Source organism: Monodelphis domestica, chromosome 1, assembly GCF_027887165.1.
Source record: "Monodelphis domestica isolate mMonDom1 chromosome 1, mMonDom1.pri, whole genome shotgun sequence".
Lineage (NCBI taxonomy): Eukaryota > Metazoa > Chordata > Mammalia > Didelphimorphia > Didelphidae > Monodelphis > Monodelphis domestica.
The window spans coordinates 495,817,074-495,841,246 of record NC_077227.1 but is presented as its reverse complement, the minus strand read 5'-3'; positions in this window follow the sequence as shown (position 1 = coordinate 495,841,246).

Genomic DNA, 24,173 nt, shown 5'->3' with positions numbered 1-24,173 from the left:
AGCTGAGTGGCCCAGTGGATTGAGAGTCAGGCCTAGAGATGGGAGGTCGTAGGTTCAAATCTGGCCTCAGACACTTCCCAGCTGTGTGACCCTGAGCAAGTCACTTAACCCCCATTGCTTAGCCCTTACCGCTCTTCTGCCTTGGAGCCAATACACTGTATTGACTCCCAGATGGGAGGTAAGGGTTTAAAAAAAAATAAAGTTACCTTTCCTACTTTCAAAACTGTAGATCTTCTTTGGTTGGCTTTAAACCTAAGTAGTTTTATATTTCTTTACAGTCTCAAGTCCAAGAAGTCTAGGAAGCACAGAGCTAAAGCCTAACTTTTTTTTAAAGTTTTTTTTAAGAAGATAGTCTTGAAGATTTTTTTTTGGTATAAAGGAATTAGAATTAACAGCAATTTAGCCTTGAGAAATAAAATCCGTTAGAGCACATCTTGTCAAAACTACAAATGACAGAAGCAATAAGGAGCTGTTCACTCCTTCTTTAGTGGGGTTTTAAATTAAAATGGATCTTGTATGATTTGTGACTTAAGAAGATTCCCTACCCCATATTCCAATCCCTTGAATTCCCTCAACCAGTCAATAAAATGGGTTCCTTCCTTCTTTATTCCCCTATCTCATGAGTAAATGGATATAGTACCCTGCTAACTGCTCTCCTTTCCAATATAGCTTACATCACTGCTCTAACTTTCCTAAAATAACCCTCAAATTTAACCCTTCTGTGCTATGTTTTTAATGGTGCCACCATATAAATAGAACAAAGACTGTCATTTCAACATTCAAGATCTTTTTCTGATACTAATCTACCTTTCCAACCCCAACTTTCATTATCTTCCTACATTCTTCCCATACAACGGAGGCATATAGGTGTTCAAGGGAGACTCAGATCTCTGGTGTGAGAACTCACCAAGCCCTCTTCAGGGCTGCTCATCCACCTTAGGTGTCCACCTGGCACTCACCTGTGGCTCCAAGAATCTGTAGCACAGTGGAGCACCTAGGGCATGCATGGTCAGACACCAATAACGTCCAGTTCATCCACTGCAACTCCAGCCATTGCCAGGCCTGACTTTTGTGACTTTAATGACTATGGAAGAAAGAGGACTTTATGCAACTTTGCCCCATTTAAATCCAATTTGTGCACAAAACATCACCTGTGGTGTCATTTTCATTGACTACGAAAATAGGGCAAAATAAATAAATCTATGGCTAGATGACCTAACAATTTATTAGATAAATAGTACCTTGTGCTCTCTGCCTCCATGCTCTTCTTCACAAGTCCCATTACTACATATTAAAGGCCAGACAAGATTTTGCTCACAGTCAAACAGCTATAAAGTATCAAAATCTGGATTTGAACTTGGTACTTCCTGCCTCCAAGTGCAGCATTCTATCCTTGTGCCATTCAGCCAGCTTGGAATCACAGTAAATCCAATCAGAGTGGAGCTACTGAAATTCAGTGAACCAAGGCACTACATGTCTAGATTGCAGTTTCCTTATCTGAACAAAAAGTAGGCCAGCTTCTCTTAATCCTCTGACCCTTTGATTTGGACTACTCCAATTTCTTTTCATTTATAATGGAGATGAAATTCATCCTGAACCTTGAAATAGAGGTATTTTAATAAATTCTTCTTTGACTACTCCAAGGTGACTATTGTATATGAATGAAATGCTCTGGAGTCTGTATTTTTAGTTTTTAAATAGTAATTTATTAAATCTGCCACTCCAGAATTCTAACTAGCCTTCCACAATCTGAACAGATGCCAAAAAACTGTAAAGGTTAAATTAAATGATTGGACTTAAATTATAGAAAATAACGTGGTCACTGAAATCATTATATCTCAAGTCAGAAGTTTATTTACCAAAATAGAGGGGAAACAATAATGTAGAGAAATGTGAAAGAGGGTAGAGAAATACCTATACTAGTCCTCAGCCAGGAGGGCAGGAAGTGAGCAACCACTGGGAAAGGGCTTCATGGCTTTTATGGTGGTTTCCTGTCCCTTCCCCTCTTCACAAGGCCCAATCACAGTTTCCAAAGTGCCCAGCATTGCCCAGGGGCAGTGTCTATGGGATTGAGTTCTCACCTCTAAAGATGTTAACTCTTCTCCTAGGATTCACATATTTCTGAGTTATCACCCAGATTAGCATGCGGGTTGCAGACTTCCCCCCACTTCCTTTTGGAGGTGTAAACTCCTGTAGTAAGAGTTTGTGGTCTTCTCTTACTTTAGGGTTAAGTATGGGTGTATTCCACTTTTGTTGATTAATTCAAAAGTAGGCAAAGGAGAGTTAATCCTGTCTTCACAGTCTAGTGAGGTACTAAGTAGGGGACTTAAATTATTGTGAACGAAAGTTTTAACTCCTATTAGGCAAAGAAGATTCCCTTTTCACAAGTGTAAGTTTAAAATAGACAAAGAGAACCAAGAATTTCCTTTCACAAAACTCAGGTAGAGCCCAAAAGGTGAGATGTGAGCTGGAGCAGTCAGGCAATTAGGTAAGGTCAGAGAAAGCAGAAGTTTAAGCTGGAGCAAACAAAGCAGCTAGGCATAGGGAGGAGAGAACGTGGCCAGAAAGGAGGGGCCAAAGAACTAAATAGCTAGGAAGGAAAGCTGGGAAGCAAAAAAAAAAAAGGCTTCCATTCTGTCACTTAATCCACTGTATCTCCCTTCTAACAGCACGTGGTCCCTCCCCAGGATGTCTTTGATTGGAGTGTAATCACACAGGAAATGAACTGAAACCTCAATCAGAGGAAGAGGAGGATCTTCAGGACCCCAAGAGGCCCTCTTCCTCCCTAATGTATGGTGGTCACTGTAGGCCAAAAATGGCAGCTGCTTAGTGCACTGATTTCATTAATCAAGCTCACATTTATAGATAAATAGGAAGCAGGTCTCCACTCTAGACAAAAGAGGGGAAGACCCAACTGATTTCATAGCCTGGGAGAAAGACTAAGCTTTAAAATCAAACTTTCTCAGGGGGGCTAAAGAGAAGATTATTTTTCAAAAAATGCCAATTCAAATATTAATTTTCCACAGCAGTCCTTTACTCAAATTTTTCTGAGCATTTTTTATGAATGAATAAAAATATATTGATTAATAACCAGCCATTCTGGAAGGCAATTTGGAATTATGTGCAAACGGTTTTTTAAAAATATATATACCTTTTGTTCCAGGCATACCACTTCTGGGTTTGTACCCCAAAGAGATAATAGGGAAAATGTTTGTACAAAAATATTAATGGCCACACTCTGTGGTGGCAATAAATTAGAAAATGAGGGGGTGTCCCTTGATTGGAGAATGACTGGACAAATTGTGGTATTTGATGGTGATGGAATAATATTGTGCTGAAAGGAATGATGAACTGGAGGATTTCCATATGAACTGAAAGAACCTCATCAAACTGATGCAGAGTGAAATGAGCAGAACCAGAAAAACATCGTATATAGAAAGTAAAACATTGTGGAATTATCCAATGTAATGGATTTTGCTACAAGTAGCAATGCAACAAAACAGCTATACGACCCTCCTGCTTGATTCAACTTTAAAGGTATACAGAGAAGGTTGAATTCTCTAATATAAAAAGAAGAAAGAAGGAAGGTCCCAATGCAACCTCCCCCACCTACTGTGCTGAGACTCAGGAAGGATGGTGGGATCTCTGGGTGAGGGCTCCAACCAGGACAGAGTATCTTGCTACCACAACAATGTGAAGCTTAGGGCTCAGACCACAGGTGGCAAGGAGGCAGCTGGAGGAAAGAAGCAGAAGAGGGCAGGCTAATTGCAGCCTTCAGCCACCACATCTCCATCTTGGGCCTCTGCTATGGGAAGTTTTGACCTCAGGGCAACTTCAGTTCTGCAAATCAGCTCAACTGGCCAAATCCAGTATACAAGCAGCACAGAGAAGAAGCCTCTAGAGGGCAGAAAAGCTCAAACTCACAGAATCAGCAAACAACCAGAGGAGCAAGTGTTCAGCCCACAAGCAAAGGGGTGGGGTGGGGTGGGGTGGGGTGGGGGAGAATAAATGAGTAAACAACAGAAGAAAAAAAAGATACTACTACGGGAAACTACTATTCAGAAAAACAACAAAGAACAGATGAACAGAGGTGGACCAGGGAACATTAAGCAAAATCTCAGAAATGCCAGTGAACTGAATTCAGGCTCTGGAAGGGTTAAAATTTTTTTCAAAAAACAAATAACACAGACTGAAGAAAACTGGGAAAAGAACTTAAAAAGCAACATAGGTCATCTAGAAACAGAGGCACATGAATTAAAACAAGAAAATAGTAACCTGAAAGCCAGAATTGACCAGCTAGAAAGTATGACCAAAAAAAAAAAAAGAAAAAGAGAACAAGTTACAAAGAAAAATCGTTCAAAAGGAAAAGGAGGATCAAAAAGTAATGGAGGGGGCAGCTGGGTATTGGATTGAGAGTCAGGCCTAGAGATGGGAGGTCGTAGGTTCAAATCTGGCCTTAGACACTTCCCAGCTGTGTGACCCTGGGCAAGTCACTTGACTCCCATTGCCTAGCCCTTACCACTCTTCTGCCTTGGAACCAATACACGGTATTGACTCCAAAATGGAAGGTAAGGGTTTAAAAAAAAAGTAATGGAAAAATCTGGCCTTTAAAAATTAGAAGTTTTGGAGTCTTGCATCATTGCAAAGGGTACACTTCCCAAACCCTGGGGGTTCAGCTCAAGCCTACTACAACAATACTATGTGCATTCATGTATCATGTTGGTGTCCTTTATCCCACTTCTCCCATAGAAGTCATCATTGTTTATACATAGCTGTCATCTATTAGGCAACCTGCTTGCCCAATCTGTTACCTGCAACTTTAATTATCTTGAGAACATAGTATAGAATTCAGTCAATAGCATCTCTGGGAAAATAATGTTAAAAAATATGGGCCCAAATGCTAAGAAATTACATGAGGTCATTGGAGATGTGGCATAATTTCCAAACAGTCAAGCCCAGTCTGCTCCTTCTCTTCAATTCTAGACCCTTCTCTTTGTCTATGCTGCAGTCCAGTCTCAGCAAGACATACATGGATTCGTCTAACCTAGGAGGGAAGCCAGAAACTGGAGACAAAGGGCAAAAAAATTAAGATTGAAAGTACAGGCACATAAAGAAAAATTAAGACACATAGAGTTTGGAATCAGTCAGAAGCCAAACTGACTGAGAGAAGAGTGGCTTATAGGGTTTATTTAAATGTAAATGAATCAATCCACAAAACAAAAGAATACAACAAATGTTTTAAACATTGGTTTACAAGTTCCTTTACAAAAAGTCACCAGATAGATGACCAAAGGAAGACTACTGAAGGTACTGCTGCCTTTCTTAATCCTAGGAGCCATCTCTGATCCCTTTCAGGTATTCTTCCTGACTCTCAGGATTTCTAGTCTACTTAAGTCAGAGAATGAAATCAAGCTTTTGTGATCTCTAGGAACTTTTTAGTCTGGCTGTCTCCTTTTCACTGCATGAAGTCCAAAGCTACATGCCAACTCTCAAAGGTCAAGTAAAGTTCAACTCCATAACCTGAATTTCAACCCCAAGCCAATTTCTCTGATAAAAGGATTCGGTTGTAAATCATTAATTATATAGACGTAAGACTGACCCAAGAACTCCTTGCTCATTGAAATCAACATTTGAATATATATTTATAACTTCCATGACTCATTATATCTGAACTCCTTCAGATTACCTGCAGTGCCTGTCCAAGGGATAGAAACAATGGGGGACTAACTCCATGGCCTACTCCTACAACTGACAACTGACTGATTCCAAGAAGCCTTTCCCAGTCCTCAATCTTAGTGTCTTCCCTCTATTGATTATCTCTGTCCTATTTATAGGTTTGTACATAGTGTTTGTACATAGCTGTTTGCACATTGTTCTCCCCATTAGATTGTGACATTCTTAAGAGCAGGGATTCTCCCCTTTATTGGGGAATGGATAAACAAATTGTGGTATCTAATGGTGATGGAATACTATTGTGCTAAAAGGAATAATGAACTGGAGGAATTCCATGGGAACTGGAATGACCTCCAGGAAATGATGCAGAGTGAAAGAAGCAGAAACAGGAGACATTGTATACAGAGATGGATACAGTGTGGTACAATCCAATGTAATGAACTTCTCTACTAGCAGCAACGCAATTATCAAGGACAATTCTGAAGGACTTATGAGAAAGAAGCTATCCACATCCAGAACTGTGGTAATAGAAATGCAGAAGAAAAACAGAATTGATCATGTGGTTCGATGGGGATATAATTGGGGTTTTAATATTAAAAAATCACTCTTTTGAAAATATGAATAACATGGAAATAGGTTTTGAAAATGATACATGTATAACCCAGCGGAATTGCTTGTCAGCTCCAGGAGTGGGGAGGGAAGAAAGCAGGGGGAATCATGAATCATGTAACCATGGAAAAATATTCTAAATAAATATATTTTTTTTAAAAAGAGCAGGGACTCTTTTTGCTTCCTTTTTACCCCCAGCACTTAGCATGGGGCCTGGTGGATAATAGGCACTTAATAAATACTTTTTAACTTAATGACTTTTATACTAACTTGATTTGGATAATCAAATAGTTCTCTTATTTATTTTTGCTACAGAATCTCACATGCCCTTTTTTGTTATTGTTGTTAAACCCTTACCTTTGGCCTTAGTATCAATTCTAAGACAGAAGTATGGCAAGAGCTAGGCAATTAGGGTTGTGAAGATTGGATTTAGCTATTTCCTGATTATAACAATGAAGGTATTTAGCTCTTCCTTTATTGGGAATATTAAATTATAATTCCTGGTCTATTTTTAGATTTTAATCTCCAAAGAGTTAATTCAGTATTTAAAGTAGATTTACCCATTTTAACTACAAAAAGGTGTTAACTAACCAAAAAAGGGGTTAACTAACCACAAAAGGTGTTACCTAACTAAAAAAGGTATGAACACCCATTTTATACATTGAGTGGGCAGTCCTGAAGAGGAGCGTCTGCTGTCATAAGTAGATGTAAAACTTAGGGAAGGTGACACAAGAGAAAAATGTCTTTAAATAGAGGAAACAGAGGCACACAAGGATAAAATTGAGAAATCTTCAGTCATTTGGAGTTGGACTGGATAAAACAGGCACTCAGGCTTAGAGTGAAGAAGAGTCACTCAGAGGAGAGACTGGAAAACAGACACTTGAGAGACTGGAAAACAGACACTCAGATTTGGAGTGAAGACACTTGGCTGTGGAACTGGACCCCTGAAGGAGCTTGTGCAGGAGACATCAGACTGCTTTCCTTTTAGATAGTTACCATGGTGAGTGAAAGCCTGACTTAGTTTCCTTGCCTTTCTGGAGGTGTGAACCTCTGAGAAAGGCTGGCGCTCTCTGTCTCTGTCTCTGTCTCTATCTCTATCCCTATCTCTGTCTGTCTCTCTTTCTCTCTCTCTCTTCTCTCTTCCTTAATATCTTCCCTCTATTGTAAAATAAACTACCATAAATTCCATTTTACTTTAGTAACTTATTTTGGAATTTAGAAATTAAATCCTGGGGGGTGGGGGGAGGGTGGAGTCAAGATGGTGGCTTAGCAAGCAGCAAAAGTTCAGACCTCAGCAAACCCTTCCTTACCAATTACAAACTGAATGCTCCTAGGGCACCAAAATTCAAACTGAACTACAGGACAGAGGCAGGGAACTCTCCTTCTGGACTCAAATCAAAAGGTATGCCCCCCAAAAGCCAGAATCCAAGAATGCTCGGGTCTAAGGGGAAGGCAGAGGGAAGGTCCCAGGACCACTCCCCCCCAACCCAGAGGGCTGAGCCCCCAGTGGCAATGGGAACCTCTGAGCGGGCAAAGGTACTGGTTTGGAGGGTCTATCTTGTGAGCAGCAGGGCACCGGGCTTGGAGCGTCCAGCATGGACAGCAGGGAGGAAGCCAGGGAGAGACTGGGGCTGTGACTGGGTCCCTCCATCTGGCTCCAGTCTCACCATTGCCTCAGGGCACATCCAGAACAATCCAGTTGAACAAAATCCCATCAGGACTCCTCAGAGCTCAGGGAGGCAGGCAAAGGCACTGGAGAACCTTGCAGACAGCAGAGAAGCAGCTGGAGAGAAGTGGAGAGAGCCTGGGCAGCCCAGCCTTCCAGGAGTCTTCGGCCTCAGAGCAAATACAGCCCAACCCAGTTGAACTTAATCCGATCAAAAGCCTTCAGAGGACAGGGAAGCTAACATTCCTCCCCTAGAGACTGTACCAAGAGATCTGACAAAGCTCCAAGAGGGGAGACTGACAGCCCCAAAACCAAAAAAAAATGAGAGGAGCAAGAGCAAAGACAAATATGGGGAGCAAAGAAAGGGTAAACTTGAGCAAACAACAGAAAAAGAAGAAAGAAATTACAATAGACAGCTTCTACACAGGTAATGAGCAAAGAGCGAACTAAGCAAAGGGGGAAGGATCAGCAAAGGAAAAATCAGAAATCCCAGCAAATTGGATACAGGCTTTGGAAGAACTCAAAATGCAATTCAAAACACAATTAAGAGAGGCTGAAGACAATTGGGGTAAGAACTTAAAAACTAAGATAAGTCATCTGGGAACAGAGGCACTAGAACTAAAACAAGAAAATAGTGTCTTGAAAGCAAAATCAACCAGCTGGAAAATGAGGCAAAGGAGATGAAAGATGAGGCAAAGCAGATGAAAGATGAGGTGAAGAAGATGAAAGATGACCTCCAAAGAAAATCAGACCAAAAGGAAAAGGATGACCAAAAAACTAAGGATGAAATCCAGTCTTTAAGAACCAGAATACAACAACTAGAATCAAGTGACCTCACAAGGCAGCAGGACACTATAAAACAAAACCAAAAGAATGAAAAAATTGAGGAAAATATGAGGCATCTCATTCACAAAACAGAGGACTTAGAAAATCATTCAAGGAGAGACAATTTAAGAATCATTGGCCTACCAGAAGACCATGACAAAAGAAAAAGCCTGGACATATTATTACAGGAAATTATTAAAGAAAACTGCCCCAATATCCTAGAACAAGAGGGAAAAGTGGAGCTTGATAGAATCCACAGATCACCTCCTATACTTAATCCCCAACTGACAATGCCCAGGAATGTTATAGCCAAATTCAAGAACTATCAGACCAAAGAAAAGATATTACAAGCTGCCAAGAAGAAGTCATTCAGATACCAAGGAACCACAGTGAGGATAACTCAGGATCTGGCTGCATCCACACTGAAAAAAAGAAAGGCATGGAAAGCAAGGGAACTAGGTCTACAACCAAAAATCAACTACTCAGCAAAACTGACTATATTCTTACAGGGGAAAGTATGGTCATTCAACAAAATAGAAGAATTTCAAGAATTCGTAAAGAAAAGACCAGACCTGAACAGAAAATTTGATGTCCAAGCACAGAACTCAAAAGAATCATCAAAAGGTAATTACAAAAGAGGGGGGAAAAGAATAACAAAACAAAACAAAAAAAAATTTTTTAAGAGACTCAATAAGTTAAAATGATATGTATCCCTATAAGAAAAGAGGTCATTGGTAACTCTTAAAAACTGTTGTTATTACCGGGGCAGCAAAAAGAAGTACACTTAGAGGGAACAGTGACAAACTGTATAGGATGAAAGGACAAGACAAAAAGAGGTATATAGATATATGCATGCAAAAATACATACACATGAGTATGCATATATATACATATATATAACTAGAGCTTAAAATAGGTTAATATTAAAAGAAATGGGGAAAGAAACAAATTGGGGTAAATTTATATGTCATAAAGAAGCTCATGGTGGGAAGGGGGAGAACATCAATACACTGGAAGGGTAAAGAGGTCAGAGACAGGAAATACTCAAGTCTTACATGCTTTGAAACTGATCCAAAGAGGGAAGAACAATCCAATCCATTGGGGGCAGAGAATAGATTTACACCCTATAGGGGAGTAGAGGGGTAACAAACAGTCTGGTGGGGAGGGAAGCAGTACAAGATAGGGAGGGGGTGGGGGGTAATTTTAGAAAGACTACAGGGAAAATAAGGGGGCAGGAATAAGAAGGGAGTGGGGTAGAAAGGGAAGTAAAATAAGAGTGGGAACAAGGGGGACTGTTTAAAAGCAAACATTGGTGTAGAACGAAATAGTGAAAGAAGAAAAGGCAGGAACAGGAGCAGAAATCAAAATGCTGGGAAATACACAGCTACTAATCACAACTCTGAATGTGAATGGAATGAACTCCCCCATAAAACGCAAGCAAATAGCAGAGTGGATTAGAATCCAAAACCCTACCATATGCTGTCTACAAGAAACACACATGAGGAAGGTAGATACACATAGGGTGAAAGTAAGAGGGTGGAGCCAAATCTATTGGGCATCAACTGACAAAAATAAGGCAGGAGTATCAAAACAATTTGGTACTGGCTAAGAGACAGAAAGGAGGATCAGTGGAATAGACTTGGCATAAATGATCTCAGCAAGATAGCTTATGACAAACTCAAAGACCCCAGCTTTTGGGACAAAAATTCGTTATTTGATAAAAACTGCTAGAAAAATTGGAAGACAGTGTGGGAGAGATTAGGTTTGGATCAACACCTCACACCCTACACCAAGATAAATTCAGAATGGGTGAATGACTTGAACATAAAGAAGGAAACTATAAGTAAATTAGGTGAACACAGAATAGTATACATGTCAGACCTTTGGGAAGGGAAAGATTTTAAAACCAAGCAAGACTTAGAAAAGAGTCACAAAATGTAAAATAAATAATTTAGACTACATCAAATTAAAAAGGTTTTGTACAAAAAAAAACCAATGTAACTAAAATCAGAAGGGAAGCAACAAATTGGGAAACAATCTTCATAAAAACCTCTGACAAAGGTTTAATTACTCAAATTTACAAAGAGCTAAATCAATTGTACAAAAAATCAAGCCATTCTCCAATTGATAAATAGGCAAGGGACATGAACAGGCAGTTCTCAGCCAAAGAAATCAAAACTATTAATAAGCACATGAAAAAGTGTTCTACATCTCTTATAATCAGAGAGATGCAAATCAAAACAACTCTGAGGTATCACCTCACACCTAGCAGATTGGCTAACATGACAGCTATGGAAAGTAATGAATGCTGGAGGGGATGTGGCAAAGTAGGGACAGTAATTCATTGTTGGTGGAGTTGTGAATTGATCCAACCATTCTGGAGGGCAATTTGGAACTATGCCCAAAGGGCGATAAAAGACTGTCTGCCCTTTGATCCAGCCATAGCACTGCTGCGTTTGTACCCCAAAGAGATAATAAGGAAAAAGACTTGTACAAGAATATTCATAGCTTCACTCTTTGTGGTGGCCAAAAATTGGAAAATGAGGGGATGCCCTTCAATTGGGGAATGGCTGAACAAATTGTGGTATATGTTGGTGATGGAATACTATTGTGCTAAAAGGAATAATAAAGTGGAGGAATTTCATGGAGACTGAAACAACCTCCAGGAAGTGATGCAGAGCAAAAGGAGCAGAACCAGGAAAACATTGTACATAGAGACTGATACATTGTGGTACAATCGAAGGTAATGGACTTCTCCATTAGTGGCAATGCAATGTCTCTGAACAATCTGCAGGGATCTAAAAAACACTATCCACAAGCAGAGGATAAACTGTGGGAGTAAAAACTGATGAAAAGCAACTGCTTGACTACAGGGGTGGAGGGGATATGACAGAGGAGAGACTCTAAATGAACACTCTAATGCAAATACCAACAACATGGAAATGGATTCAAATCAAGAACACATGTGATACCCAGGGGAATCGCGCATCGGCTATGGGAGAAGTGGTGGGAGGGGGAGGAGGGAAGAAAAGAAAATTATCTTTGTTTCCAATGAATAATGTTTGGAAATGACCAAATAAAATAATGTTAAAAAAATTAAATCCCTGGCCACCACCAAGTTTAATATTCAGCTCCAAAACAAATAAAATTTTTTTTTAAATTGCCCAGGGTTACACAGCTAAGAAATTTCTGAGGCTGAATTTGAATCTATGTCCTCCAGAATGCAGACCTGATGCTGTATTCGTTGTGCCACATAGCCCCTCATATACTCTTAATATGTGTGGGTGAAGAAAATCTTGGGATTGCATTTGTACATTGTCAAAATCTTTCTTTTTTGTTTATTTATAATCTTCTCTAACTCATCCCTTCTTCTAACTTCTCAATTTCTCTCTAGGCCACCACAATCTTGTCAGTCATTTTGGTTGACAACTTTATTGTTACCCTCAACTCTTCATTCTTCCTCACCTACTATACCCTTCATTTCTAATCAGGTCCCAGATCTTTTCAATTCTACATCCACACAAGTAAAAGGGGTTCAGAGGTGTAGGCAAATGCAACTAACCTCAAATTAAGTGGAGGAGGAGACGGAGGTATTAATGGATTCTGCTGGGGTTTGTCCCCTTTTTTTTTCTTAACAATTTTTTTGTTATAAGGAATAATTTTCTGCACAGAGGAAGAAACATAGGGGTTATCCAGATGATATAAAAACAAAGATGGCAATAAAAATCTACTAAAAATCTTAAGTGTTAGTTTATGTTGTTTAAGGGTATGAATTGGACCTTTGATTTTATTAGTATACAGAAGTATCAAGTAAAGAAATTCTTTCTGCTATCTTAAAAAAAATAAAAGGAGGAGGGGAGTTTGAAATCAAGGGACTTTCAGTATTGAGAGGGGTAAAGAGAGGAGAATCCCCTTCCACAAAACAGGGATCAGAGGAGACAGCAGATGTAACAGGTTGGCTTAGAAAGAGGAGAAGGCGTTTGAAGATTTTCCCCCTTCTTCCTTCCCTCCTTAGCTAAAGCTGCTCTTTCCAATTCGCTCTTGTCCCTCTTGTCCCCCCTCCACTACTCGAGACCAAAAAGGTCTCCTCTTGATCCGTTCACTCACACTCAGTTTGGGGAACAGATAACTTTTAAAGTCAAATCAGTCAGGTAATACAAAAGGAATAAATGGGCAGGGAAGAATTGGAAAAGGAAAGTGGGGAGAAGGGGTCCCTGTCTCTTTCTAGACCTTTTTCCTCCTTCCTCAAGTTTAGGGGAAACTCAGGCCTTGGTAGCCTGAGCCCCCTGAGAGAAAGTCAGGTTGACTCACCCCTGGGCAATAGGAGCTGAGGTAAAGTCTGCTCAGGTTTCTCTTCAGAAAGTTCCTTCAATTGGGAAGTGTTGGGGGGAAAAGATGCCCAGTCACCAGTAGGAAAAGTGGATAACCCTCAAGAGAAAGTCTTTTTCCACCTCTCCCAACTGAGAGCCTCACTGCACTCCTCACCAGAGTCTTCTTCTCAGGATTCCCTCCTGGGGCCCCTCCCCCATTGAGGTGATCAATTTCACATACTCTTCAGCCTGGCACTTTTTCCTAGTGCCAGCCTCTATCACAAATTCTCCATTTCCTGTTGTTTGTGTGGTGCCATCCTGGCCCATGCCAGTTACTTATCTCCTATGTCTATTCTAATCTATGTTACTTATTGTGCCTATCTAACATCCCCCCTCCCAAAATAATAAATCTTATCCTAATCTATTTGCTAATCTAAATTCCTATTTTATGCTAAGACTGAGTTGTGGGAAGAGGGTTAGGATTATGTGCCAACAAAATTTTTACAATATAACAATTTCTTAATATAAAAGTCATTCCTATAGCAATCAATATAAAATTTAAATCTTAAGTAAAATTGAACTATCCTATACCTTACATAATGCTAATTCCAATGTAACAATTCATAACATTTATTGGCATATATCATGTATTGTATTGTATCATTAGATATGTATATTAGATATATATAACTTGTATCTAATGAAATCTGATTTATTCTGTCCCTATGTTACATCTCTAGTTACAATAATTCCCTTTTTCACCCTAAACTACTCTGTCCCTGTCTATTAATGGTTAGTATATTTTAAATTTCCTTTCTATCTATATTACTGGATTAGATCATTATTATGCTATATATATATATATGTATATATATATATATACATGTCTGCTATTTGTATACATTTGCATATGTCACGTTATATAAATACATAGATACATATATATCCTCTGGTAGTAGAGATTTATTTACAGATATACAATATATGGGTTTTCCTTATTTACAGCACAGCCCTGTTACAAGGGAATCACTTTAAAAGACTGATATATATTAATTTAAGGTCACCAAGGAATTCAGCTATGTAATTCCTAAATGAAAACTCAAGTTTGCAGTCAATCTTTTATGGAGTTTAATTACAATAGGAGGAAGAAAGGAATTAGAGATAGAGAGAGAGAAAAAGGGGGAGAAGGGAACAAGGCTTAAATACCCCTTTTGTTTAGGCTGGGCCAAAAGGCCCAAGCCCTTAGATAGCTGGGGCAAAGAAAAGAGATCAGTCCCTATTACTCACGTGACCAAAATGGAGAAACAGTCTCAGGGGCCCCCACCTTCAGCTTCTTTCAGAGCAAGCTTCTCAGAGTACACTGCCACTACTCCGACCAACTCCTCAACCCCCTGGAGTCTTCAGACCCCCTATCTTTAAGGAAACCATCCAAGTTCCTCCCCTCAGTTCTCCCATCTACCAATCACTGTTCATCAATTTCCCTATGCCAATGGAGGCTCTAACTTAACCCAGGACCGCCCAGAGGTTTCTGGCTTTTGCACATGTCTGTTGAAGGTCATATTTTCAAATGATTAAATCTTTGCTCCTTTGCTACAGCCCTTTCTAAATCCTGTTAACCTGAGTAGGGTAGAGATTGGAATAATTAAATTTTGATCTAGGCTGCAGCCTTTACTCAATCCTGTTAGGACTGAATAGGGTGGAGATTTATTCCAAGTATCTCCATTGTATCAATTCTAAAATCAATCATGACTCAAAGAAATTCCTGTTCTATGCTTAAGCATAGGTCAAAGTCCTTTCCATTGTTCAGCAAAAGGTTTCTGTCCTAAAGTAATCTTAAGAAGGGAAGAGAAGGAACCTCCCATGCCAATGGGGTTCCCATTCCAATAGACTATCAGTAAGAAATTTTCCAAGTATGAAATATCCCAATGGTGAAATTTCCAACATTTATAAGTCTAAGGAAATTTGAGGTTTACAGCCCCTAATGTCAATGTGAAATTTGTTTGTGTTCTATATATGCTGTGATGGATGCATAGTTATTCCAGTGTGCATGTGAATGTACTTCCCTATATGTGAAGTTAATATGATCGACGATTAATCTTACATGACCCATTTTCCTGAAGTTCATTCCCCATAAATGTCTTTGATTCAAAGTTCTTTCCAGTTGTCCATATATCTTCCATCCTTTGGTATTGCTTGAAGTTTGTCACAGGTCTGGAGTGCCTTCTCCTTTACAGGATACATACTTGCCTGTCATCTCACCTTAAAAGATGATCACAGGTATCCGGAACTACAGGATCATGAATGTGTGTAGGATTAATATGTGCGTGCATGTAAGTGTGAAAATTTTGATGCATGTGACTGAAACTTTATACAGGATGTTTGTGCCATCCTCATGTGTGCAAGTGAGATTCTTTTTTTTTAATGTAATGAATGTAGATATCTTTCTTAATGTGTGATTGTAAGGCTATTATTCTATTCCTATGTGGTTGATTGTAGAAGTTAATGATATTTTAGTCTAGGCTTGAGACTGAAATTTGTATATAGGTTTAATAATTCTAAGGTATTCTAAATCTACCAAAATAAACTCCCAGGTTCCACAAGGAACCCCTTCTCCTGTGTTTCACAGGCTACACTAATCCTCCCAAATTTATACTATCTCTCTTGGGCATTATTCTGTTTTGGTTTCATGTAATAATTTTTGTTTGGGTAAGATACTTCAATAGCATCTTGGATGTTTCTCATCTACATTTGTTGGGGTTCGTGGACTTGTCTCAGTTTTTTTTTCAGCCATGGCTTGTCATTATGGATTAGGGGTTTTCCTGATTTGAATAAGGTTTCTTTGTGGATCACATGTCAGATCTTATGCCTAGTACCAATCTGGTTCTTATAAGGTTTTGTGTTGTTTGCTACCCTATAGAACTCAAACCAGTCCTGGTAACAAGTTCTCTATCATATTACTTCCAATTCAGTATCACTGTCCCCTAAGTCATATTTCTTACAAAATTCTTCATAACTATTGACTCCTGAAATAGACAGTATTTCTTCTACTGATAAAGAATTTCCTATGTTTTCAGTTGCATCATCAGAATTGTGATATTGAAATCACTTTAGAAGACTGATACATATTAATTTAAGGTCGCCTAGGAATTCACTTATGTAATTCCTAAATGAAACACTCAAGTCAGCTGCCAAATTTTTATGGTGTTTTAATTACAACAGGAGGAAGAAAGTATTAGAGGGAGAGAGAGGGAGAGAGAGAAGGAAAAGGGAGAGAAGGAAAGAAGATTAACTCAGACCCACTCTGGCTCAGGCTGAGCCAAAGCAGGTATTAAGGCCTTGGATAGCCAAGGCATGGAAAGGGATCAGTCCATATCACTCACATGACCAATCTGAAGGAAAGCAGTCTGCGGGGCTCCTCCAACCTCAAGCACCAGCCTCGAACTGAACTCTACCTCCTCCCAGGAAGTCCCGAGAACTCCAGAGGCTATTCTCTACCTTACTTCCTGTGTCTCACATGTGCCAATGGTGGCTCTAGCTTGACCTAGAACTGCCCAGAAGTCTGTCCTTTTTTTTGCACATGTCTGTTGAAGGTCATATTCTCAAATAATTAAATCTTGAGTTTGCTGCAGCCCTTCCTAATCTTGTTACCCTGAGTAGGGTGGAGAATGTAGTTTCTAAGACCTGATTCTGTTATTCCAAGTATCTCTATTGTTATTGATCAGGAAATAGCTAAATCCTATCTTCTAAAGAATGGTCTGAATAGGGTGGAGTAGTTTTGAAATTCATAGAATCAGAATCAGAAAAGCTTGTTTGTTCTGAATTCAGGTGTTCACTATGCCAATTTGTGTCCAATTCATCTAAATCTTTGTGAACTTTATCATAGAGCTTGATGTACCCATAGGGTTCCCGTTCTTCATCATTGTTTTGTTCAACTATTATTGTACCATTTTGTACTGTATCATCTGGGCCTGATTCTGACTCTTGGTCACTGATTTCTGTACTCTCCAGGTCTTTCATTAGCTTTTGTTCAGTGACCTGTTGTAATACGGTGTCACGTGTTGTTAACTCAGGTTTTGTGTCTTTGTCTGACTCTATTTCAGTGATTTCTGTATTTCCCAATCCTTTTTCTATCTGTCGCCCAGTAACATGCTCTAATTCTGTGTTCTTTGGTGACAAATTTGGTTCTTGTGTACTGCTTGTGTACTTGTGTACTGCTTCCCACAGATTTGCTATTATGTTACTGGAGTGCACAGGTTTTACCATATCTCTTGGATCAGGTTCTTCTGTATCTACTCCCTCTTGTGAATCTGTTGACATAGAAATCATTCCCTGTTTGGTGGTATCTTCTGGGAATGACTTCAATACAGATCCACTTACCCCTATATCAGTGAGAGGTTTGTGCTTTTGTTCTCCCACTTCTGCCCCAAGATATAGTTTTGGAGTTTCTTGTAAATTAGCTATTATGGTGTTTACATACACATATTTCCTATTATCATCTTTACTTTCTTGCCCCAGGGTTTTGTGAATTTAAAAATCTCCATCTTGCTTGGTCTAGCACCCAAAATTGTGCACACCCACACTACACGGGCATGTGCTAGTCAATGACAAATCAGAAATAACTAACTGCCCACCTGGGCTGTCCTAAGCCAAGTTTGAGCCGCCATTGGCACTTGTGAGGCACAGGAAGTGACGGAGAAAGCAGCCTCTGGAATTTGCTTACTTCCTGTGGACAGGGCTAGATGCCAGTTCGTGCTAGAAGCTTGAGCAAGGTGGAGGCCCTCAGACAGCTTCCCTTCAGATCGGTCATGTGAGTCAAGGACTGTTTCCTTCTCTACCTTGGCCCCTTTGGGCCTAACTCCCTCTGACTCCCTGCCTTGAGTAACCCCTTTCCTTTTTCTCCTCTCTACTTCTCTTCCTCTCCCTCTCCCTTCTCTTACTCCCATTGTGATTAAACCACCATAAATTCCATTCTGACTTGAGTGTTTCATTTTAGGAATTTCATAAGTAAATTCCTTGATGGCCATAGTTTTAATATTATAACAATCTTCAAAGGTGAAATTTTCACTACAATAGTTTGTAATGCACTTATAGAACCAGTAGATGTTTCAGGTTTTGTAGATGTTATAGTGTAATCTACCATCCCCTCTTTAGTTATTCCACTCCCATTCAATGCACTATTATTAACTAGCTCTGTATCACTTTGGACCACTGCTATCTGTGAGCTAACGGCTTGCTCATAGGAAAGGTTTGTGTTTGTGTTAACTTCAATTTGAGAACTTCTTGGGTGAGGTTTCACTATCAAAGACTCTTCTGTTCCCACTCTCTTAAATTGTTTTGCAGTCTCTGGTTCAGGGAATAGAAAGTCATTGGAAGTTTGGTATTGATTTGTGCTAAACACATCCCCAGGACTGATATCTTTGAGTGTTATAGGATTTTGTGGGTAAAAGTCTTTGGCTTTTGTATTTAAGTTAGTTCTCCCCTCATTTTCCTTTCTTTTCCCTCTTAGATGTATAAATGTATCAGCTTCAAAGTCTCTTACAACAATGTCTCCTTTAGCTATCTTGTCAAAATGGTGTGGATACTTAAGTTGCTGTTTTAAAGATTTGCTACCCTTGTTTGATTTTCCACTGTCTAGATCCATTCTGCAAGCTAAAATATTTTCCAAAAAGGATTTAATCTGTTTCTTGCTTTTCTCCATGCAGTTTTGTGTGCCCATGTATTGTGAACCATAAATGTCATGTTTCATGTCTGCTATTATCTGTGCAATTTTATTTTGCACCTCAATTCTAGACTTTTGTTTTGTACTTAAGTTATTTCCCTTGACATCTTGCCTAACCATCTGTTTCTCCACCACTAAAATTTTAGTTTTCCTTTTCCTTTTTACCATCTCCCTTTGTGCACATTATGCTTATGCCCTCATGTTTTCTCCCTGGGGTACCCTCCAAATTCATCTTTTTTCACTAGATAATGCTAGAGCCTGGCATCATGCAGTATAGTGCTTATTTCTCGCTACAACTTCTGAATAATGGGGTTTTGCTCCAGAAAGTATTACTGCTTCCATGGATTTCAGGTTTGGGGTCTCCTGTTCTCTAAGTCTGCAGTGAGAGCAACACTGCTTGCTATTAGAGTCCTGTCTCCCATAGTTTTTGTTATTATATACTTTTCCCTGATAATATGCATTTTTACCTTTCCCATCTCTCTTATTTTGGCCCTGTTCATAGTGCTGTTTCATCAGGCAGTTTCTTACTATGTGTCCTTGATGAGAACACAAAAAACAGGTCCTGGTATCTCTTTGCACCCTCTGTTGACTTTGGGGTGTCTGTCTATACTGTGTGGTTTGTCTATTAAATGTCTTAATTATAGCCAGTCTTTTAACCTCCTCTAATTCTTTCTGCCTTAATATTTCAGAGGTCTCTTGGAGCTTTTTCTTTAGATCATTATTTTCTCTTTCTTGATCTACTTAGTTATCATGAAGATACGTTTCAGTGTCTCTAAGTTCATTAAATGAGATGGTGTCAAAGTTAGGGTAATAATTCCTGAAGAAATCCCTCAAGTGCACATCACAGCCCTTGAGAAATTGTCTCCTCACATGTACTTCTGATTCTTTTGAATCGGGGCTAAAACCCAACAGTCCCTCAGTTGTTTCGATAAGGCGATCAATAAATGTGCTTGGATGTTCATTTTTTTCTTGGGATAATCTGTCAAATTTCCCCCATGCATTGGATCTTTCTGACAACTGCTTCATTCCCTGCAATAGATCCTCACAGAATTTTCTCAGATAAGTCATTGATCTTGGATTAGAAAAATCCAGATCCTCAAAAACTTCTGGCCAGTTCATGAGTGAAGAATCTTTTCTAGTTGCTCAATAAAGTTTTTGTGTTCCTGGGTGTAAAAAGTTCAGATAAAAGAATTTCTACATCCTCAAAATCTGGTTCATAGAAGTGAAATGCTCTCTTAAGTTCTTTAATTGTGAGATGAGACTATAATAAAAATCTAGGCATTCATTTATGTAAAGACTCTAAGTCATGGGTGGTAAATGACTTATGAACCTTTGCATGTAAAATGCCAGAGTTATTAGTGACCTTAGCTATATCATGCAAAGTGTGGATTTCAAAACTACTCAACCCTGTTCAAACCATTCTTTAGGGGATGGGATTTGGCTATTTGCTGATCAATAACAATAGAGATACTTGGAATGACAGAATCAGGTCTTGGAAACTACAATCTTCACCCTACTCAGGGTAACAGGATTTAGGAAGGACTGCAGCAAAGCTCAAGATTTAATTATTTGAGAATATGACCTTCAACAGACATGTGCAAAGGGGACAGACCTCTGGGCGGTCCTGGGTTAAGCTAGAGCCACCATTGGCACAGAGGAGACACAGGAAATGAGGTAGAGGACAGCTAAGGAGTCTGGGCACTTCCGGGGTAGAGAAAAGGAGGTGGTTGGAGGCTGGTGCTTGAGGTGGAGGCCCTGAGACTGTTTCTCCATTTTGGTCACGTGAGTGATAGGGACTGATCTCTTTTCTTTGCCTCGGCTATCTAAGGCCCTGGCCCTTTGGCCCAGCCTTAGGAATTACATAGCTGAATTCCTTGGCGACCTTAAATGAATATATATGAGTCTTTTAATGTGATTTCCATATCACAAAAGGCATAATCTTTTGAGCCTTTGATACATTTGCAAGATTATTAGCAAGTGCATTAATTGGTGCCTGTATGTTATTGGCAAGGTCATTTCCCCCTACTGCACCTAATGGTGTCCCAGTATTAGTATTATTAACTACATCGTCCTTATTAGTCTGCCCTGCCACGTCCCCAGTCTCCTCGTCGGTTCCCTTCCCCATGCTTACTTTTCTCTGCATGTAATCCTGGCACACCTCAGTTATAATGGGGATCTGACCAAGAAATGTCTCTAATCTATTATCAATGACTAGAGCATGTATAATTTTCTTTTGGAAGATCAGGTTGGCACCAGATTTGTTATTCTTTAAAATGATAGTTACTACCATGAACACAAAATAGACTTGGGGTATGATTTGCCAGAGGTAATTTACATCTAGATAATTCATTGGCAACTGTGTCCATCCCATAGTCATATTGGTCAATGTCCCCAGAATATTGTCCATCATCCCAGCCACTGTATTATAAGTGATACAGTAGCCCCAATAAATGGCAAGTAGTCCTAGCCCAGAAGACCAAAGTATTAGTTGTAACGTGTTTCTCATTAGATCTTTTCTAGGCTCTAACTGTCAGGAGTTAACAGTTAGAAAATGGTTGTTGTCCCCACAAGCTTTGCTTCTAGCTACACAGGACCCTAAGATGATTAGATCCTATCAATGACAGCCCTTCTAAAGCCTCCCTTTTACAATAGACTCTCTCACTCAGTTTTGTAACTGACTAGAGTGGCAGTTGGTAACTGACTTGTTCTCCACCCCCACCAGGAATTAAGATGTTTTTGATCCTGTGTGGAAACTGCTAGGCAGAGTCAGTGACAAAAGTTGCTTGCCTCAGGAGTTGTAATTGACAACTTCACAACTGACAGTTGACAGTTGGTGACAGAGCACCCTTCCACAAAGCAGGGTACAGGGGTGATAGCAGATGTAACGGGTTGGCTCAGAGAGAGGACCTTTGATTTTATTAGTATACAGAAGTATCAAGTAAGGAAATTCTTTCTGCTATCTTAAAAAAAATAAAAGGAGGAGGGAAGTTTGCAATCAAGGGACTTTCAGTATTGAGAGGGGGAAAAGAGAGGAGAATCCCCTTCCACAAAACAGGGTTCAGGGGAGACAGCAGATGTAATGGGTTGGCTCTAAGTGAATTGGGAGCCAGGCTCAGAGATGGGAGGTGCTGGGTTCAAATCTAGTGTCATACACTTTCTAGCTGTGTGACCTTGGGCAAGCCACTTAACCCCCATTGCCTAGCTCTTACCACTCTTTTGCCTTGGAATCAATACATAGTACTGATTCAAAGCAGAAGGTAAGGGTTAAAAAAAATGATCTTAGGGCAGCTAGGTGGTTCAGTGGTTAGAGTACCAGGCCTGGAGACAGGAGGTCCTAGGTTCAAATTTGGCCTCAGATACTACTGGGTAAGGCACTTGACACAAATTGCCTAGCCTTTACCACTCTTCTGCCCTGGAAACAATACTTAGTATCAACTTTAAGATGGAAGGTAAGAGTTTAAATAAATAGTTAGCCAGCTCTTCACAAGCATAACAAAATCTATTTGGATAATTGGCATACAAGGGTTATTAAGAATTTAAGTAATGCACACTCTCATCTGCAAAGTATAAAACACTTGGGAGGATTAGAAAAACAATCATGGTGTTTACCTAATGATGCCTGGGAAATATCTACCAGAGCAGGCTGCTACATATTGATAGCTTCACTGCAAGACTGAACATGTGTGAGCAAGTCCCAAGCCTACCCTGACAAATAACATAAAGCCCGGAAATCCACATAGCATGCAAAATAATTAGTAACTTCTCAACAGCCTTCTGTGTCCCTCCCCCAAATAAACTATAGTTTATATTGCCACATATTACATAAATTATATCAAAAGGAATATCTTGGTGGGACCTCCAAATGTTAATCTGGAAAAACACAGAACTACTAAATAGTCAGAAAAAACACATCTTAATTAAGGAGAGGGGTTCAGCATAATTTCTTTCAGGCCTCCACACAGGGTTGCATGCCACAAACCCACACAGAGCCCGGAGACTCTGGCTATCCTGGACACAAACCCTTGGGAATGCCAACTATGCTAGATTGACAGTTCTAAAGAATAAATGATAGGAGACCTATGTACTGTTTAAGGGAACTAGAAGATGAGGAGTTCTAGACAGGATTATCAGGGAGAGGCTGATGCTTTACAATGGACCCAAAAGAGAAAGATCCAGCCAAGGGCTAGGCTACCTTGGTAAAGGGCTTTGACACAAAGGAAGAAACAACAGGGGCAAAAAGGGTACTTAACACCTGATTGAATTAGCTAGCTCCACCTAAACTACTTTAAGGTCTATTGTTAATGTAAGAATGTGAAATTAGGCTTCTTTCCAGGAGAAACTCTCATGTGAAAAGGTCTCAGACCTCACACTGCTACAAACTTGGGGTTCTCAAGATCTCAAGATTGGGGTTTCTAGATTCCAAGTTGACAGTAGGCACCAGTGGAATTGTTTGGACTTTTAAATTTAAATATATATTTAAAAAAAAAAATATATATATATATATATATCACCAAGAAATGCCCATGTGGCAAAATGTGTGTTGAATTTTTTTCATTGTTCAGTCCTATTCCAACTCTTCATGACCTTGTGGACTATACTACCCAGGGGCTTGACAAAGATACTGCATGGGTTTGCCCTTTCCTTCTCCAGTAGAATGAGGCAAACAGAGATTAAGTGACTTGTCCAAAGTCAAACTAGTAAGTGTCTGACTCCAGGCTCAGCAGTCTATCCAAGGAACCCTATAGGTTTCAACAAAGTTCTCTATTGTATGAACTTATCTCATGCATGGCAGACACCATGTGGAAAGAGACTTTAAGGCCACTTTCTGTCCTCTTTTCTATAAGAGTTAAATTAAAACTCTGGTCCTTCATTTCTATAAAGTTTATTAGTATTTACTTGGATAGGTAGAGATAGAGAATTAGAGAGAAAAGAAACTTGGCCTAAATAGCCATGTGAATGCTCTCAACATGGCTCCCTCAGCCCCCTTAGCCAGTTCCTGCAGAAAGAGGCCCTACTTCCTTGTCTCACTTGAATCTTTTTCCCCCTTTTTGTCTCCCTTCCAGGTCCACTTCAATCAACTCTGGTTCAAACTCAGTCACATAAACTGCACTAGATAATGTAACTAGGAGAACAGAGATGCAGGTTAGATCCCATGGGTTAAGGGAAAAAAGATACCCACTTGGAACAAGGAGTATGACTGGGGATAAAGGAAGAGATGGCTGATCTGCGAGCCCTCTTTAAATGGAGGTTTTGGGAGGGGTTCTTTGCTCTGCCCTCCAGGCCTCCTCCAGTCAAAGGGACAGAAGGTACTAAGGGTACAGAAGTGGTAGGCTCATATAGCTAGGAAATATGAGGTCAAATTTTAACTCAG